Source organism: Orcinus orca, chromosome 17 (genome assembly GCF_937001465.1).
Source record: "Orcinus orca chromosome 17, mOrcOrc1.1, whole genome shotgun sequence".
NCBI classification, from domain to species: Eukaryota; Metazoa; Chordata; class Mammalia; order Artiodactyla; family Delphinidae; genus Orcinus; species Orcinus orca.
Genome location: NC_064575.1, coordinates 14,022,724 through 14,038,964, shown reverse-complemented (window position 1 = coordinate 14,038,964; position 16,241 = coordinate 14,022,724). Strand labels below are relative to the sequence as shown.

General features: G+C 36.6%; 1 long non-coding RNA gene across 1 annotated transcript; it reads left to right on the top strand.

The window, feature by feature from the left end:
- Window positions 1–3,843: 3,843 nt before the first annotated feature.
- On the top strand, window positions 3,844–12,628 carry LOC117203345 (uncharacterized). Its single transcript, XR_004486078.2, has 4 exons — window positions 3,844–5,996; window positions 7,191–7,306; window positions 8,164–8,227; window positions 12,515–12,628. It is a non-coding gene; the product is annotated as an uncharacterized LOC117203345 (long non-coding RNA).
- The last annotated feature ends 3,613 nt before the right edge of the window (window positions 12,629–16,241 follow it).

Sequence of the window (16,241 nt, the reverse complement as noted above, 5' to 3'; positions counted from 1 at the left end):
TAAGACAAAGAAGACCAAATATAGAATCCTTACCTCCCTTTATGCCCCCTTACTGACCCCTGTTTATAATATAATATTCTTGAATATCTCCTCTACATATATTTAGAATCACATTAGTGGTATAATTTCAAAACCATCAAACATTTTAGAAAACTCAAAAGAAGGAAAGTCTATTTTATTTACTCATTTTTAAAATACTGTATTCTTCTTTCCTGATGTTCCAAAGTTCCTTCTTTTATTGTTTCTTTTCTGTTTAGAGAACTTCCTTTAGCTCTATTTTTGGGACAAGTCTGCAAGCAACAAATTATCGTAGTTTTCCTTCTACTGAGAATGTCTTGATTTCCCTTTCATTCTTTTATTTTAAAATTTTTATTGGAGTATAGTTGCTTTACAATGTTGTGTTAGTTCCTACTGTACAGCAAAGTGAATCAGCTATACGTATACACATATCCCCTCTTTTTGGATTTCCTTCACATTTAGGTCACCACAGAGCATTGAGTAGAGTTCCCTGTGCTATACAGTATGTTCTCATTAGTTATCTGTTTTATACATAGTATCAATAGCATATATGTGTCCATCTCAATCTGGGTTGACAATTTTTTCTTTCAGCCTGGCTTCTGCAGTTTCTGATGAGAAATCTGCTCTTTAGTTGTTTTTCTCCTATTGGTAGTGTCATTTTTCTATGGGTGCTTTTAAGACTTTTCCTCTCTTTAGTTTTCAGATGTTTAACTATTGATGTGCCTTAGTGTGAATTTCTTTATGTTTATCCTGCTTGAGTTCTACTTACTTTAATCTGTTGGTTTATGTCTTGTCAATTTAAAATTTTTCGGACATTATTTCTTGGGGTACATTTTTAGACCCATTCTTTTTCTCTTCTCCTTCCAAGTTTCTGATGACACCTGTTCTTTTCTCTTTCCTCTGTGATGGTTCATTTGGATGATTTCTCTTGTTCTGTCTTTTAGTTTACTGATTCTTTCCTATGGCCCTCTATTCTGGAGTTGATTTCATCCACTCAGCTTTGATTTCAGTTATTGTATATTTCAGTTCTAAAATTTCTACTTGGTTCTGACATCTTCTATATCTTTGCTAAGATTTCTATCTCTTTGCTGAGGCTTTCTGTTTTATTTTTTAATTTTAAAAAATTTGCTTCAAGCATGTTTTTAATTGCTCATTGAAGCATTTTTATCATGGTTGCTTTAAAGGATTTGTCAGAGTATTCTCACATCTCTGTCATCTCAGTGTTGACATATAGTGAATGTATTCTTTTTATTCCCTTTTGAGATCTTCCTTGTTCTTGGTATGATGAGTGATTTCTGATTGAAACCTGCATAATTTCATTATATGTTCTGAGTCTTTGGATCTTATTTAAACCTTCTCTTTTCACTGGCTTTGTTTGACACTTCTCTGGAAGAGGAAAAGCTGTCTCAATACTGTCAAGTGGAGATAGAAGTTTAGATTCCCCACTTCGCCTCCGTTGACACCTGACCCGATTAGGGGAGGTTCTTCACCGCTGCCGGGCATGGATGTTTGTGTTGTCATTGACACCATGGTGGGGGTGGCCTCATTATTATTGAGAGATGGTGAAGGTCCTCACTCTTCACTAAGCCTTCTCTAAGGCCATTCCACTGGGGAATGAGAAGTCACGGAAGTCCAGGCTCCCCATATGGTCTCCATTTACACTGCAAAGGGATATTGTTACTGGCTAGAGGGGATAAAAGTCCCAGGTCCCTACTTGGCACCCTCAGATACCATTCCTGCAGGGGCATGAGAGCACCACCTTCTAGTCTTGTGAGGGAGGAAGTTTACGCTCTACACCTGGTCTTTGCTGGCAGGGGTGCTGATGGGGTCACAGGTTTTACTCTGACTTTTGGCTGGAATAAGGTGGTTATGGTCTAAAAGTTTTCTGTCTTGTTAGTCTGCTCCTTTCCTGGTCCTTTGTTAGAGAGAGTGATCTTTTTGGGGGCCTTTTTCTATCCTCATTTTTATCTCTGAGTTGCTGGCTTTTCAGCTCCAAGTCTGGGATGGTATGAGAGAATAAGAAAGCCCAGGAAACTCACCACCATATTATTCTCTGACTGGGCTGCCTTTGCTCCACATTTCAACTGTCTTCTTCTTCTTCCCCTTCTACTTCCTCCTCCTCCTCTTCTTCTTCTTCATTTAAAAAAATTGTGTATCTGCCACGGAGCGGCTGGACCTGTGAGCCATGGCCGCTGAGCCTGCGCGTCCAGAGTCTGTGCTCTGCAACGGGAGAGGCCACAACAGTGAGAGGCCCACGTACCGCCAAAAAAAAAAAAAAAATTATGTATAATATCCAGGATTTGTTGTGGAACTTAGGTGGTAGAATAGGGAAATGTGTGTCTAATTCAGCTTCTCCAAAGCAGAAGCCATCCCAGGCCTGGTATGGCCTCATTCTTATTATTTAAGTACTGCTTTGTGTATTTTTTTCTTCCAAAATGACACTTGGTTAAGTTGTTTTGAGGAGACTTATACATTAAGGTTATTAACTCTTTTGTCCTATATGAGCAAATATTTTCTGAAATTTTTTATTTGACTATTAATTTTATTTATGTTGTTTTTTTCAGCCACATAAATTTTAAAACATTCTATGGGAAAATGTCTGTAATAGTTATCCTTTACGAATTCTTCCATTGTTTTGAACTAATGTATTTTTTGACCATTCTGCAATCCAATAAATTTTTTATGAATATTTTTTCATTTTATTATTTTAAATTTGTTTCTTTTGGTTTACGTTTTACATTTAATTCTTTAATCCATGTGGAGTTTGTGTGTGTAATACAGGTGAAGCCATCATGTAGTATTTTGTTTTATGAAAATAGTTAACAGGCTATGCCATTATCCTTATTAAATAATCTCTTCTTTCTTTAGAGCCTAGAATTAACTCTGTGTGCTCTGATTTCCATGATGTGATATTATTTTCTGTATTTCTGATAAGGTCACCACTCCATTTAACCAGAGGCCTTAATCTCTTCTCTCTCAGTCTTGCTTTGTCAACAAAGAAGATGCCATCTCCACAGTTCATTAATTCCTAACGCCCTCCAGTCTAACTTCCTCCATGGAGCAGCTGACTATCTGGGAACGAGAAAGTCAAGACTACTATTTATTTTTCTTCTGTTAAAACAATGGCATTGCCCATTATTCTGCAAAAGAAACACTGTGTATGGGGCCCATGCTAAAGGACACTGAAATAAAATGGTGGGGGGAACATGGGTATTTAAAGAGAAGGGAGTCAAGAAAGGTCTTTCTCTAATTCTTCAAGATATGAATTATGGAAGTTTCTTGCATTTCATTTGTCTTTAACTAAAGATGACAGTTAATACAATAACTAAAGACACTCAGTTATTTTACTGAAGGGTAATTGACTTTGGAATAAAGCAAATATGATTTTGAAGCTACCTGGTTTCTGCCATGTGGAAGTTAGATGTCCAAAAGAAAGTAAATTTGCTCCTTTGAAAATTGTTTTCTTTACCAAACATATTGGTTACCAGTGGGGAGAGAGAAAGGGGGAGGGGCAAGATCAGGGGTAGGGGATTAAGAGATACAAACCACAAGGATATAGTGTACAGCACAGGGAATATAGCCAATATTTTATAATAACTTAAATGAACTATAATCTATAAAAATTTTGAATCACTCCTTATTATCTGTGAGGGTTTTAGACAAGCTATTTAATCTTACATGTCTTAATTTTCCTCATCCATAAATGGGGCTAATGTTAGGAGTTACCTTGTAGAGCTATCATGGCTGGCACATAACATGTTCTCAGTAAAATATTAACTATCACTATTGACTTCAAGCTCTTCATCTTCCAGATGGGAAGCTGATCCAGAGGAGGAACCAAGTTGGCAGAGCAAGGACGACAGTTCTCATTTTCTGATTCTCAGCCACCCAAGATGGCCCCCGAAGAATCTCAGAGCAAATCCTTCCCGAGGAAAATGAATCCTGCTGTTACTAAGAGGGAAGAATTATCTGATCTATAAATTAACATGAACGTGAAGCATGTCGGATTGTTGAGGCATCTAGAAATCTAGAATAGACAAATCCTTGAAAAAGAGGGATTTTCTTTTTTTGCATGTCCATCTTTTCTGCTTGATACTTAAGAAAATTAAAGTGAAAATTGAACTTATGTTGATCATACAGAATACACACAAGAGCCTGAAGTATGCATTTCAAAAAGAAGAGACTTTCATGCCTCCTGCAAATACTCAATATTCTCTGCTCTTTCTGTCAACAGTATATCAGGTTCTAGATAAACAATTGCACCCAGATTTGGGGGCAGGGAAAAATACTACTTAATTTAATTTTAATCTTTTTACCAAAAGCAGTATATTATTAAATATGGTTTAGAGTTTAAACTGAGATAAAGCTTGTTAATGATCAGGAGGCAAAAATAATAATAATAATTTAAAAAAAAACACCCAAACTATGTCAGTGTATTCTGTAGTTGGTTTTTTTCATTTGGAAATTAAAGACAGAGCTAGTTCTTCATGTTCAGCAAGCATATGTAGACCATTCTTTCTATCTACACCATCATTTCTTTAAGAAAACAGAACATGCTACATGAATAAACCTTTCCATAGGGCCTCAATTTAAATTTTCCAGAGTTTGGAGAAGCAACATCCATCAGTTTCCCTCAACAGTTGAGAATAATGCTGTTTTTGTCATACACAGTGTCTATTTTGAGCTCAAATGTGCACACTGACTGTAGACTATAGGCTTGCAGACCTGTCAGCACAGTGCCCCATTACAAATTGTCCCTTTAGCAAGATGACTTCATCTTAGCAGCCTGCTCTGGTTACTACATTCTCCCAGGTTTCACCAAGTCAAACAAGGTGATGGCATTTTTAAGGCTCTAGATTTTAGTGGTCTTCAAATTAAGGTAGGTGGCCAGGTGCTTTTTCAGGGTTTCATCAGGCAGCCTCGTGCTAAATTTGAAACTAAAAGGGGGTGCTTTTTTATACTGGAAACATAAATATTGGCATTTATGCAAATGGCTGCTGTAACAGGAAGTGACTTCATATATCATTACCTGAAATAAGATTATAGGAGGGTCTAACTTTAATCTGAATGACTGTTAAAACCTGGGACATGTTATTTCTCAAGAAGACTGTGTTAGAATCTAAGCAACCTCTATTTGCATTTTGAGCCTTCTACTTATTGGATGCTAATAAAAACCCTGTACGTTAATTATTTCACACATTACCGGTACATTTTCTAATTTTCTGTGAAGACGTAATCATGTCTGAAACAGATACATACCATGATCCGTAAACAACCATGTTTGCTCTTTAAATTGTATCCTTGGCCCAGGAATCGATTTTGCTGAAAAATGGACCATGTCCGTACATGGGCAAAGAGAGTCACATGAAAATTATGATAGGTAGAGATAAGTTAAAGAAGAAACACTTGGAGTCACAAGACTTGAAAGGAATTCCCAGCACTAGAAGTGTATGGGTAAAGAAAACATTGCTTAGCTTTTTTTATTGTTCATTTCCTTCCTCTAAAATAGTAGCAGTAATAGTATCTACTCATAGGCTGGTGAGTGTTTAAATGAGACAATGCAAGCAAAGAGCTTCACAAACAACAACAAAGAATATTATCTGTCCTTCCTCTATGACAAATACTCTGCCAAGTCCTTTCTGAACCAGCTTTGTGTTTTGCAAAACAGTACCTAAGTAAAAGATAGCATTAAATGTGCAATGTGTACATACATTTATGTACATAATTTGAAATGTTTGTGACTAACTGTAACTAAAAACTAAATGATTGAATGCATAAAACTTGCTATTCTTCTTCAGCTCAGTGATTTTAGAATTTTCAAGTTTACTTTGGTAAGTAAACTCTCCTGTCTACTACTTTGTATAATTCTCTACTTTGTTCATTGAATTCAGTGAAACACATTCTGTATGGGAATTCATTCTCAGAAGCAGAACTGGCCTCAGGAAGGTCATTCATTCTTATAGCCAACGCTGTCCCAGGTGGGTATACATCTGCCCAAGTTTTGGAGGTGTTTTGCAGATCATTTAGAACAATTCAAAATCAATAAAATATTAAGAATTTGAAAAGCAGACTATTAGTAATGTAAAAATAAAACTACCTTTGGTTTTCTAATAAGCTTTTGTAAATAAGTGAGAAAGAATGAAATTTTGGAGATCTCACAACTTTGCTTTGATAATTGAAAAATGCAGCAGAATCAGTGTCTAAGTAAATTTTTTAGCTAGAAATTTTAGGACATTAAGCCCTATAGATAAGAGAACCAGGAACTCTAAATATTCATAACATGTTGGCATTCATTTAAAGTACGATTAATCCAGAGGACATTTATCTACACAATAAACATAAATAAATGTTCTTTGGGGTTCTGGCTATGCTTTCTATTCTAAACCTACTTGTAGGCTGAGACTGATTTCTTAGTTTTATAAATACTACATAAATTTATAATCCCAAATTTTCATCTTCAGTTCAATCCTTCTCCTGTACCTTATATCTAACATCCTGTTCTACAGCTCCACTCTTTTTAAAAAAGAAGTTTTCTGGATTTCATAGTTACTGTTATGGAACAGAAATCTTGCCATTTAAATCTTTTCTAGGTGGTGAAAGAGAAATGTGGTCAGAAATAATTTGTTTTTTAAGTTTAAATCTAAATGAAGGCCAGCTTTCTCTTCTTTGCTTCATTAGAAAAGCACAAAATAAAGAATAGCACATTATTTTGGTCTTTTTTTCCACTTTCATTGGAAATAAAGTAATGTTAATTTCAAGTAGTAAATAAATCTTAGCATAATTAAATTGTGCTGTGACACTAAATTTATAGAACAATAGAGTAAAACTGACATGGAGGAGGTTGCCAATAAACAGAGAATCTCTTTTAGATTCTTATTTTTCTGAGTAATATCTATAGGTAAGCAGTGGCTACCTATGTTAGTAAATTTAATATTTAATTCATTCAACTAACATATTGTTAGAACCAATAAGGGACTATTTGTTGAATGAATAATTCAATAAACAAACGCTTAAAGTAAAATGGTAAGATGCAGAGAGGAATAGATAGCATAGCTTAAGAAAGAGCAAGGTTGTAGAGTCCTACAGTTACTGTTTTAATCTTGATGCTGAATTTGAATCCCACCCTTTTCTTTACTCTGACCCTCTCTTCACTATTTGCTCCCTGGAAGCAGAGAATCAATGTGAAGACCCTGAAGCCCTAGGAGAGTACAGAGCCCGAGAAAATGCCTGGTTCCTTAAACGTCTGAGCAGTGTAGAGTTTCCTGGTTGATCTATATTGGACTGTGAGGTAAATGAGAAGAAAACTCGCATTACATTAAACCTCTGGGATATTGGGTGGGCTAGAAACTGCATCCAGCCTGTCTTGGCTAATAAAACTACCTTCAAGGGTTGAGGTTAAGAGTAAATAAAGATAATATTTAACTCACCAGCACAGAAGCCCTTTCCTTTGATACAAAGAGACACTAAGAAGATCAGTGGTTGCCAGGGGTGGGATTGCAGGGAGGGACGAATGGGAGAAACACAGAGGATTTGCGGGGCAGTGAAAAAACTCTGCATAGGGCTTCCCTGGTGGCGCAGTGGTTGAGAGTCCGCTTGTCGATGCAGGGGACACGGGTTCGTGCCCCGGTCCGGGAAGATCCCACATGCCGCGGAGCAGCTGGGCCCGTGAGCCATGGCCGCTGAGCCTGCGCGTCCGGAGCCTGTGCTCCGCCACGGGAGAGGCCACAACAGTGAGAGGCCCACGTACCGCAAAAAACAAAACAAAACAAAACTCTGCATAATATTATAATGATGGAAATATGCCCTTATACATTCGTCCAAGCCCATAGAATGTACAATGCCAAGAGTGAACTTTAAGGTGAACTATTGACTCAGGTTGATTATGATGTGTCAATATAGGTGCATCCGTGGTCACAAATGTACTGTTCTGCTGAGTGATGTTGACAATGGGGGAGGCTGTGTATGTGTAGGGCAGGGGGTATATGGGCAATTCTTTATAATTTTCTCTCAATTTTGTCGTGAACTAAGACTGCTCTAAAAATAATCTTTAAAAGAAAAAAAATTAGGAAGGAACAAACGGGAAGATTCTTTGGTTTAAACTTGAAACTGTATTTCACTTGATGGATATTTTCTTTTTTTTAACAGGAGTAAAAACTACATTTTAAGGATTACCAAGTGATATTGAAATGCTCCTGGCAACAGGGAGAAAGTAAGTGCAAAATTTTTTTAAATAATGCGAAAGAAAAATTCTTCACCAGACAGGGTAGGGGTTGGAGATAATTCTTTATGTTATAGTAGGATCTTAATACACATAAATCAGTGGATGTGCATGAAAGTCACATGTTTAAAAAAGCTTATGAATGACTAATGTAAGAAATATTTTATGGCCAGTAGTGTGTCTTACTCCTTTTTTATCTATAGAGTGTGGCAGATTAGCAACTATAACAGATAGATATTCAGTAATGTTTGTTGGGCAATTGAGTAAGTGAATTACTGAGTGAAAGAATAAATTGTAGGACTATTTCTACACAAATGGAGCTTCCAGAAATTTGCATGAGAAGATACTATTTTTTTAACATATAAAAACCATATTTTCTTCTCAAATTAAGAGGGAAATGCAACCCTATTCTTTATTGATATCTGTTAAAACTATGGTCTTTTCAGGTATTTACATAAGATCACCTTCCAGATGTGCTGTTCCGTGTCACACGGGAAACATTTATCTTCACGTGCTTCTAAATCTCTCTTATGTGATTCATACTGAATCTCAGTCCAACCACTTAAAAAAAAATAAAAACAAACATTCCCTAAGGTGCTCGAGTTCATGCAGTTTCAATACACCTTATAAATGGCTGTAAACCATATGCAGCAGGACTCTAGAATAAATAGCCCTTTTAAAAAACTGAGCTGCCAACAAAATTGAGATTCCATTTTTAAACGATTTTCTGCAAAGTAAACATTTTTCAAGCTTGATCTTTGTGTAATTTTTCACTGGCACTTTTCAAGCCAGAAACAACCTGCACATGTTCTTTTTGTAAAGAAGGGTTTAACACTCCACTGTGTCACCAAGTCCCAGGGAGCTAATTTGTTCTAAAGACAACATTACTACATCAATACAACGCAGCTTAACCTTCAACTAACCTTATTCTGTTTGCTTGCCACATTCCTACTGAGCTTCTCAGCCAAAATTTTCCCTCAGTTCTGGCTTCGCTTCTCTCTAGGTGGAAAATATGTGCACATAAACTATGCTGCCTTTGTAGATCAGAGAAAGGCAATATTCACACAGTCCAACAATCACACACACACACACACACTCACACACACACAGACACACACACACACACACACACCCCTTGTTCCCTATCTTACAAAATATGGAATCAGTTTAGGGAGGCAAAATACTTAACACAGAACTCTACCTTAAAGCAAAGTCCCCAAAGAGAAATTGTAAAAAAACAAACAAACAAAAAAACAGAACAAAACCAAATCCCACTGTTTAGTGTTTTGGCTTGTGTGTTCATTTCTTCTTTTCTAAGGCCTTTTGTTCTAACAGCATTTCCCACATGAGCAAATGATGACCGTTCTTGGTGAAACTTCCATGAAACTAGTTCTTACCGTAATTTCAGCTGTTATTTCTCCCTTCGCTCTCCTGCTCTCCCACAGCTGTGATAAAGTAGAAGCACTTTCAGTGTTTCTTCATTTGTTGAATTCTCAGATTCAACTGATTTGTCTACATTTGAACATGCTAGAACTAGATTCTCCTCTGTGCTGATAAAGTGATGTTATTTTCTAATTTTCCACTGAAAAATCATGGAACACTGGTATGCTGAAACAGTTTTGAATAACTTTATTCAGACTTTATGCTAGTTAGACAAGTTGACAGGTTCTCAATTTTTTTTGCAAAAGATAAAAATTCTAGTTAGAAATTGTAGCATGAAAAAGAGAACGTTCTATATTATTTTAAAAGGATCAATTTAGTCAACTAGGTGGTTTGCTGAATATTGAGGTCGAATCTCACTGTCTCAAATGACCATATATGCCCAAGGACCTGACATTCAGCTGTCAAAAAAAAGAGAAACAATAAAGAAAATATGAGCCCAAATGAGCTTGATAACTGAAGAATCACAAAGAATACCTTACCCTCAGAATGACGGATTTCTCTACAAAATTTGTCTCAAGGCTGGACAAGAACTCATGGGCAATAGAAATCTTTTTATTGGGGAAAACTTGATATTTTTAGCATAAGATGACACTATTCTCTCACCATCATCTTAGTTTTAAAATGTCCCTAAGCCAGTGCTTTCTTAAAATTTAGTGTGCTATCGATTCCTCATGGATGTTTTGCAAACAGAGAAGCAATTGTAAAATGTCTTAAATGCACTTTTATCTGACTAGAATGGTCAATGCATGAACTACAGAATCCGATTTCTAAAGTCTTTAAGATTTTAAATAGGATTTATGTTAGGTTCAGGATAATTTACATTACTTATATTTTATTGAATCCTAATGCCTTGAGAATTGACAATGCAGATATGACCAATGCCAGTGTATTTTTGGAGAAAAACAACAGACATCTGACGTTACCGGTTGAATTGTATCCTTTCAAAATTCATGTTGAAATCCTAACCCACAGTGCCTCAGAACATGACCTTATTTAGAGATAGGAACTTTATGGAATTAGATTTGAGAGAGGCCCTAATCCCATATAACTGGTGTTCTTATGAAAAGAGGAAATTTGGACAAAGACATGTACACAAGGAAAACACTATGAGATGATAAAGGCAGACATCTACAAGCCAAGGAATGCCCAAAGTTGCCAGCAAACCATGAAAATCTAGGAGAGAGGCGCGGGACAGATTGCCCCTCACCACCCTCAAAAGGAACCAATCAGACTGACACCGTGATCTTGGACGCCCAAGCCTCCAGAACTGTGAAATAACGTCTCTGTTGTTTAAGTTGTAGTACTTTATTAAGGCAGCCTTAGCAAACTTATCTGTCTGATCATCTCTTTTTCTAATACTTTCCTGAATCTCAACGTCTGAATGAATTGAAGTTTACATATTTAAGTCAGTGATTTCATATACTTGTTTTACTCAAAGTTACCTGTGAAGGTTTTTCAAAACACACATACTCAGGCAAAACCTCAAACCTACTGAATCGGAATCACTGATATGGGGGTCAGAAATCGATATTCATGAAAAGTTTCACAGGGACGTTGCTGCACATCTTGTTTTGAGAATCACTGATCTAAAGTATGACTGGATCCCACAGTTCTGGGTGCTGTTTGTTCCTTATTTTGGAGGAGAGTGCTCTGATTTTGTCAGTCATGGGAGCTTCGTGGCAGTAACTTCAACCTTGGCTACACATTGGATTTGTCTGGGGGAGCTTTTAAAAACCACAATTGCAGGCTGTACCAGGATCAAATAAAAAAGAATCTCTGGGGTGAGATCCAGACATGGGTATTTTTTAAAATTCCATGTGGTTGCAATGTGTACTCAGAACTGAGAACCTCGGTTTTAAGGTTAAGAAGTAAAAGTTGTGGGCAATGACGAATCAGTTAATTAACATTGCAGAAGATCAGATAACTCTCTGTAACCCAAATAAATCAAGTAGCACCTCAAAACGTACTGAGCCGATCCTTTCTTCCTTTGTTCTCCATTTCTCCCCTTTTCTGTACCCTCTCTTGATTTCTTTCTCTCCACTCTCCTTTATCTTTCTTGGTCATTCAATGCTTTCCCTTTCCTTCTCATCCCATCTCATCTCTTCTCCAACACTAACTTGAAAAAAACATGAAACTGAAGATGGACACACGCATCATATTTTTGAGTCAAACTTTATTATCCCTGATCTTCTTTTGGAGAGTGTTTGAGCCGAAATATTTTCTATTTCTTTAAGAAATAACAGCATGTTCCAATTCACATGGGCTTGACATGTACACACTGCTATATTTAAAGTAGATAACCAACAAGGACCTACTGTATAGCACAGGGAACTCTGCTCAATATTCTGTAACAACCTAGTTGGGAGAAGAATTTGAAAAAGAATAGAGACGTGTATATGTATGACTGAATCACTTTGCTGTACACCTGAAACTAACACAACATTGTTAATCAGCTATACTCCAATGTAAAATAAAAAGTTAAAAAAATTATAGATCATAGACATACTTGAAAAATTGTATTAGCCACTAGAGTTGTCTTGTTTTTTATTTCCAAGAGAGTATACTAAACCATGGATTGACCTGTAGTTTTATGGTGACTAAAACTGTTGATAGCACAAAAAAAAAGAAAGAAAAAAGAGATAAGTAACAGCATGTTCCAATTCACATGTTTTCTTAAGTATACACACCTCTCACTCCCCACCTGTCCTTGAATGAATGACTGTGGATACTCTATAGCCTTAGGATATTTCAGGAAGTTGTTGGGTTAAACATCAGGCTTCTGGCATTAAAGCGCTCAGGAGCATCTTGGAGATGACAATGTTTTTCCATACCTAGGTCTAGTTCCCTGGTGCAGCTCTGAAGAACTTAGAAGACTTCATGGGGAACATGACAGCAGCTGCTAGAAGGCAGCAGGAAAGTACCATACATTGCACTCAGAAGAAGGCGTTGAGAGGGTAGCAATGAGTTGTCTCACCACTGATGAAACTTTGAATGGTGCCAAGAGTTAGGAACTGCCAACAAAACTTAAGACTGTGAACAGCGGATAAACTTATTTGGGGTTGAGTTTAATTCCCTGGCATTCTTTTCTAGGAAAACTTGAGTCTTCAGTTCCTCGGGACTGATGGCTTCATGCTCTTTCTCTTGTATTATCATTTTGTAAAAGAAAAAGGTCTGTTTTATCGGACCAATACTTAGGTCCTAGCTGGCTCACAGAAATAACTTCTCAGTCATTCTGGAGAAGGTACTGCAGGCATAGTAAGACATCAAATCTATTCCCCAAAAAGCAAACCTGTATTAATGGTAGATGAGACCAAGCAGAGAATAAGTTATCTGCCACCCATTCTAAACTTTTCTCTTTTAATTTTTCTCTTTCTTTTTTTTTTTTTTTGGTTGGATGCCTTTTCCCACTTTCTCCTCTTTTTCTTCCATTGTCCTCACAATTGTAGTAAAGAATATAGTTTTAAAAAGTCTCCTGTTCCATGGATCTGTGTGCACAAACAAAATCAAATTTCATTATAAAGTGTGTTTCAAAAGTTGGCCATTTAGAAGTACCTAGTAGAACATAGGACTGGGAAACAGTGGCCCAGATGATACCCACATAATTAGTTAACCACATTTTTAAAAAATTCACCAAGTAACTAGGTTTTCATCCAAATGACTTTGGTGGTTTTTTGGGGATAGTCATGGTTTATCTTGCAGGAAAAATGCTCGTTTGCTTGGTCAAAGTTTTGGATGTTTTTTTCTTTCTGCTTCGTGATAAGTACTGTAGCTGTGTATTCTGAAGCTCTGTGATTAAAAAGGAAACACAAAGCTGTCATTTGGAAAACAAAACAGTTAACAACTCAGGCAACTTTAAATGACAACATGATTTTTGATACAAAGGACTATGTAAAACCACAACGAACCACCTTCTGTCTCGCTTGCTTCTCCCAACGTACAGATATGTAGACACCAATCTTATTAAGCTCGGCGAGTGTACTAGTGTCTCAGGTTGGCTGTAACAAAGTGCTAGAAATTAAGTGGCTTAAAACGATGGAAACATTATCTCACAGTTTGGGCGGATAGAAGTCTGAAATCAAGGTGTCAACAGGGTTGGTTCCTTCGGAGGGCTGGGAGGGAGAATCTGTTCCACGTCTCTTCCCAGCTCCTGGTGTCCCTCTTCTTGTCGAAGCGTCTCTCCAATCTCTGTCTTCATCCTCCAATGACACTCTCCCTGTGTTTCTCTGTGTCCAAATTTCCCTCTTCTTAGGACACCAGCCATCTTGGATTAGAGCCCAACGTAATGGCCTGATCTTAACTTGAATACATCTTCAAAGACTCTTTTTTCCAAATAAGGTCACATTTAAACAGGTACCAGGGAAGGACTTTATCGTGTTTTTGAGGGTCACAATTCAACCCATAATCATGGCTTATAGGAACATTTGCATATGTCCTTATACAACAGCTGGATTTCAATGTTAGAAAAACAAAGTTTGGGGCAAAGAAAACTGTAAGTATGCATCCAGAATAAGGTGTGTGGACAAACTATTTCTTCCTATTTAAAAATTACTCAGTGTTATTTTGGTCCTAATTCTAGTTCTCACTTTCTGAGAATTCTTTCTTTATTATTTATTCTTACAGTGGTGAAGTTCATGTGTTGGTTTGGTTTTTGTTTTAGTTTTTAACCTTTAATTTTGGAATATTTTAACATATACAAAAGTAGAGAAGATGATGTAATGAAATTACATGTTTCTATCCTCCAGCTTAAACAACTTTAACATATGTCTAATCCTGTTACTTTCACACCTCTTACCCACTTTCCACACCCTTCCATATTATTTTGAAGCAAATCCTAGACATGATGAAATGATATATTTTATCCATAATATTCCAAAATGTGTCTCTGAACATTAAATATAACCACAATGCCCTTATCTTGTCTACAAATCTAACAATCCATTAATATTATTAAATACTCAATGCCCAAATTTTCTTACACCTTTTCATTAGTTTACTTAAATCAGCATAAAATATACTTAATGTATTGTAATTAGTTGATATTTCTATGAAATCTCTTTTAATCTTTTTCATTTCCTCTATTTTATACAAATTTCAAAAGGTCATTTGTATGGTAGTGCTGTCCTAGTCAATGTACTGGTCTACATAAAATAAGGAGATTGCCCCAGAATGACAATTACATACAACTTCCTTCAGCTGAACTACAGAGTGTGCTTAGTGATGTAATTAACTTACATTCTGACACAAGCTCCTTATCTCATCATGGACAAGTACAAACAGTTCCCAGAACTTTAGGGGCTCTAGGGACCACATTTTGAGAAGCACCATTGTCAGGGTGCTATTCACTGCATCCCCAAAATGTCAGTTAAGATGCTCTTTTGCCTCCTGTCTATATATTTTTTGAATTGACAGGTTGGTAGCCCATCTAACGTCTTGATCAGACTCAGAATTAATTTTTTGCAAGACGACTTCCTAGGTAGTGTTGTATACTTCCACCAGCAGACATGAGTGTCTGGTTATCTCATCTTTTGTGGTGTTTATTGCCATTTAATAATTAGTTCTTAGATTTATTAGTTCATAGGTGATGGCAAGATAAAATGGTCTAATTCTATCTTTCCTTCTTCATTTATTAGCTGGGAAATTTCTATATTGAGAAACTTCTTTTTATCCACTATTGGGTTACGTTGAGGTACAGTTTATATGGGGAAGGCAGGATAAATCTTTATTTTCCTTCATTACCAGTTTTCAAAATACTGAGATGGTTTACTCAATATCTTCTGAAGGACCCCAACGAAGGTAATGATGGATGTGCGTGTGTGTGTGTGTGTGTGTGTGTGTGTGTGTGAGAGAGAGAGAGAGAGAGAGAGAGAGAGAGAGAGAGTGATGTCATGGTTTTAAACATATTAAGTGTTTCAATACACCGCACTTCCTGTTATGGGTGCTCAAATGATCCCATCTTTAGCCAGTGGGCGCCTTTTCAAATTGATTCCTGAGTCCTTTCGATATACCCTTCAGTAAAGTTTAATAGATTTCTTGATATCTGACACAACACAATGCCCCAGGTTCATCTGTATATCCCTTGTGCCTGACCCGAAATCAGTCAAGTCTCTAAGAAGCCCTGGACCTTTTATGGCCTCTGTCTTTTGACTGCATTTTTATAGTACTATTATGGGATTCAACTGCCCTTTAGATAGTATTTTGAGCTTCTTCCTATACTTCATAAAGGACATTGTTTTATTTTTCTCTGAAATAAAGATGATTGTAGATGCAACAGAGCCCCTATGGTCTTTGAGTTATTCAGATAAAGTCATAATAACCACGATAAAATTTAATTTTAAAATTTTATAAAGGGAACTTAGTGATAAGGTTGCTATGGTACTAAGGGTACATTTTGGATCCTCATCTCCCCATACATACCATTAAAGGTATAGCTGAATACCTATGAGATTCAGTTCTCTTTAGCTATGACAGTAGGTCCAACTGTAAATCCCCCTATAGAGATTTAGCCAACAATCTTTCAACAAACTAGTGCAGGCCAATTTTGGGGGGTTTCGTTTTGCTTTTA